The sequence below is a fragment of the Belonocnema kinseyi genome, chromosome 7 (genome assembly GCF_010883055.1).
Source record: "Belonocnema kinseyi isolate 2016_QV_RU_SX_M_011 chromosome 7, B_treatae_v1, whole genome shotgun sequence".
Classification (NCBI taxonomy): Eukaryota; Metazoa; Arthropoda; class Insecta; order Hymenoptera; family Cynipidae; genus Belonocnema; species Belonocnema kinseyi.
In genome coordinates, this window is record NC_046663.1 from 50,137,115 (window position 1) to 50,141,809 (window position 4,695).

Genomic DNA, 4,695 nt, shown 5'->3' on the forward strand with positions numbered 1-4,695 from the left:
ACCAAGTGTATAGAGCTCCAAGGAGATTATGTTGAAAAATAAAAAAAAATTTACCCAAAAAAATTGTTTTTATACTTCATTCTAAGGACTTATTGAACTACCACCCTCGTACCTAAAGTTTCTTATTTTCAAGATTTGTTTTCTAAATCTCTTATTTTCAAGATCTGCTTCCTAAAATCTCCTAATTCAAGATTTGGTCTCTAAAATCACCTATTTTCAATATTTATTTCCGATAGGCCCCTATTTTCAATATTTAGTCTATTAATTCCCGTGCATTCAAGTTCTTACCGAAATTCCCTTATTTTTATGATTTGATGTCTAAAGTTCACTATTTTTAAGATGTGGTCTGTAAAGTCCCCTAATTTAAAAATGTGTTCCCTAAAGTCCCCTATTTTCTTGAATTGGTCTATAAACTCTCCCATTTTCAAGATCTGCTTCCTAAAGTCTCCTACTTTCAATATTTGGTCTTTAACCCTTAAACTGCCAAAACGCCACTACCGGTACACTGATTTTCAACGGCCAATAACTAAGACTATTCGACACTAGAAAAACTAGCATCTCATATTTTCAAAACTTGGTCTCTAAAGTCTCCCATTTTCAATTTCTGTTTCATAAAGTCTGCTATTTTTAAGATTTGTTCCCTGAATTCTCCTATTTTCAATATTTGTTTCCTAGCGTTCCCTATTTTTAAGGTTTGGTAGAAAATTAATTTTCTTGGTTAAAAATTCATGTTTGGTTTCAAATGTAACCATTTTGTTGAGAATTAATTTTCTAGGTAAAAAATGCAGGACTTTAGTCAAAAATTAATTTCTTTGTTTGAAAATTTGACTGTTTTGTTGAAAATTCTTTGCTCTTTTTATTATTTTTTTCATATTGAGAATGTAGCTATTCTATTTTTACTTAAAACTGTATCTATTTTAAGCCAAAATTCATTTATTTTGTTGAAAATTCGTGCTTTTGGTTCATAGTTCAACATTTTTAGTAAAAAATTTAACTATTCGGATGAAAAACTTACTTTTTTGTTGAAAAATCACATTTGCGATTTGAAAATTTAAATGTTCTGTAGAAAATTAATTTTATGTGGTACAACAAAAAACTATTCTATTTTAGGTTGAAAAATTATATGTTTCAATTGAAAAATTATCTGTTTCAATTGAAAAATCATTTATTTGGTAGAAGAGTACATAATATCATATTCCATTTTTACTTAAAAATTTACCTTAATAAATGTATTAAAAATTTATAGTTTCGGTTTAAAATTGTCCAGGAAAAAGGCAAGGAAATTCCAAATTTAATATTAATTTGAAAGTCAATATTCAAAAGATTTTATCTTCTCTCTTTGGTTTGTAGGTGAAACCATAATTACGGCTCAGTCAAGTACAGTCTGTTCTTACAAAACAGAAAATGAAGGTTTAAACTTAAAGCCCTCAGGCTGAGTCATCTTCTTGAGAATACACAATGCCAGTTCTCTACCGGCTGCGAGCCACATGTGAATATGTCCATTCATTAGAGAAACCGCCCTTCCCGGTAGTTTACCCTGATCTCAGTGGCGTAAGACTTCGAAAAAATGATAATTTTTGCCCAGAAAATTCGACAACCAAATCCAATTATTAAATAAAATATAAATTTAACGTGCTTTTTTAATAACATAAATTTTTTATTCCCGTTTTTCACATAATAACCCTTTTACCCCTTACATTTTTTTAAATATCGAGAATTTTGACCCAATTTACCTCTGTTCTGGAATATTTCGATTCATTCTTAAAGAATCAACGGAAATTCAAGACATCAGAAGAAAAGACGCCGTTTTCATTAAAAATTAATTTTTTAATTGCAAATTTAAATATTGCATCTTTTGTTGAAAATTTAACTATTCTATTTTTTGTTACAAAATTTGTATTTTTTGGTAGAAAATTCATTTTTTTGGTTGAAAATTCCACTATTAGGTTCAAAAATTTTTTTGTTTGGTACTCCCTTTTTGGTTAAAAACTCATTTTTTCGATTGAAAATTCATATGGTTTGGTAAAAACTTGCTGTTTTTCCTTCAAAAGGAATTTTTTACCTGAAAATTCAACTATTCCACTTTTACTTTGTAATGCCTTTGGCCCGAAAATTCAACAATTTTGTTTAAAAAATTCAACTATTTGGTTGAAAAATTAACGTTTTTTGGCGAAAATTCAAATGGAGAATTCAATATTTTTTACACAATTTTGTTTCTTTATTGACTGAAAAATATTTCTTGGTTCAAAATTCAACTCTTTTATTGAAAGTTACACTTTTTTGGTAGAAAATTTAACTATTTGCTTAAAAATTACTTTTTTTTTATTGAAAATTATTCATTCAACTGAAAGTTTCATTTTTTGTTGAACATTTATCTCCTTTAGTGGGAAATTCCGATATTATGTTGAAAATTTGTCTCTTTTGGTAGAAATTATTTTTTAAACAAAACGAAAATTTAATTGTCTTTTTTAATTGAAGAAATGTTATCTACTAATATTAAATTTAAGCTAAAAAGCTTTTAACTGTTAATATTTTAATCAAAAAGATTAATTTTTAAACAAGAAGAAAAATGTTTTACCAAAAAGATGAATTTTCTGCATAACAGTTGAATTTTTAGCCCGAAAAGATTCTAAAACCACGAAGATGAATTTTCTACAAAATAGTTGGAATTTCCACACAAAAAAAAGAGTTAATTGTTTGTGAAATAAGTAAATTTTCAAATCAATAATTTATTTTTCATCCAAGTCATTGAATTTTTTACCAAAATATTTGAGTTTTCAACCAAACAGATGAAATTTTCACCAAAAAGTTTAAATTTCTGCAAAAAATTTGATATTTCAACAAAATACAAGAGTTTTCTACTAACTTATGGAATTTTCAACCCAAAGGTCAAACAAAATGAATTTTGTACGAAAAAGTTCATTTGTAACTAAATATTGAACCAAATATTGGAATCTTACCCGAAAATATTTATTTAAAAAAAAAGCATTTTTTAAAAAGTAGTTCGACTTTTCTTAACGAAACATGTTAATATCATATTATATTATTATTATATTAGTTAATATTTCAACCCAAAAGGATTTTACTTTTAATATAAAACACAGTTTTACCAAAATTTTTAGATTTTTAGCAAAAGAGATGAACTTTCTATAAAAAAGTTAATTTTTAATCAACTAATTAAATTTTTAATCCAAAATGAGGAATTAAAAAAAGGTTAATTAATAAAAATGAATGAATTGTCATTCTTAAAAAAAACTGATATTCAATTGAATTAAAAAAAAAATGTTAATTAAAACGTCGAATTTTCAACAAAATTGTTGAATCTTGAACCAATGATTTTGTAGTGAAGGAAGGAACTAAATTTTTACCAAAGTGGTTGTTTTATTTTCAACTCGATACTATAAACTATCAAAAAAAAGTTAATTTTCAAACAAGGCTTTTACTATCAAGAAACAAAATTTCAATACAATTTTTAATTAATTTAATTAATTTTAAAAACTTTTAAAATATTTAATAAAATACATTGAACGATGTATCAGAGAACAGTATATATTATTTGTGGTTGTAGAATCAAAATTTTGCAAATCGAAAATATTTTAATTTCTCTCTCTTAAACTCTTATCTTCTTTATTTCACATTAAAAACTTTAATTTAATTTAATTTAAAATTTTATTTCACCAGAAAACTTGCGCTACTGTTGAGAGCACTTTTACTTAAGCACTTTGTTTACCCATATGATACCAAAAGTTTTAAATAATAAATGAAATCCCTTTTTTTATGACAAAAAATCCCCTCTTTCGCTTAAAATTTAACTATTGAATAAGGATAGAAATGTACCGTTTTCTGAATTACATTTCACTTTTAAATATAAAATTACATTCTGGTGTATTAATTTGATTATATTATGTTGGAAATATATCTTCTTTACTGGAAAATTCTACTATTTTGTTGAAATTTGTCTTTGTTAACACAAAATTGAATCTTTTCGTTTAAAAATTCATCTTATTTGAAATTTTCTTTTTCTTGTTTGGTTGCAAATTTATTTATTAACTGAAAATGTAACTATTCTATTTTCGTTGATTACTTTTTTTTTGTAATTCACTTATTTGGTGAAAAAGTCTTATTTTGGCGTTGAAATCTGAACTATTTCCTAGAAAATTCGTTTCTCGGCTGGAAAATATGAAATCAACTCTTTAGTTGAAAATTCCTCTTTTATGTTAGAATAAATGAGGTTTTATTCAGGACTTAACTAGTTTCTTAAAAATTTGTATCAATATGTTTTTTAATCAACTGTTTTTTATTAAAAATTCAAATATTTTTTGGTTGGAAATATCAAAAACACTTTTCGTTTGGATTTAATTTTTTGGTTGAATCTGCATCCATGCCAGAAAACCTGCGCTCCTGTTGAGGGCCCTTTGGTTTAAGCACTTTGTTTACCCATATGATACCAAAAGTTTTAAATAATAAATGAAATTCCTTTTTTCGGAAAAAATCCCCTCTTTCACCTAAAATTGAACTATTGAATAAGAATAGAAATTTACCGTTTTCTGAATTACATTTCACTTTTAACCTTCAAACGGTACACTCCAAACCAGTATGCGTAAACGGTACACTGGTGCGAATTGGTTTGTTTACAATGTTAATATTAAATATTTAATATATTGAACATGTAATAAACAACTAGCATATATCACA

General features: G+C 25.7%; 1 protein-coding gene across 8 annotated transcripts in view; it reads left to right on the forward strand.

Annotated features, from left to right (window-relative positions):
• The window catches only part of LOC117176885 (laminin subunit gamma-1), a 110,119-nt gene that overhangs the window by 26,949 nt on the left and 78,475 nt on the right, over positions 1-4,695 (forward strand). The window lies entirely within an intron of this gene.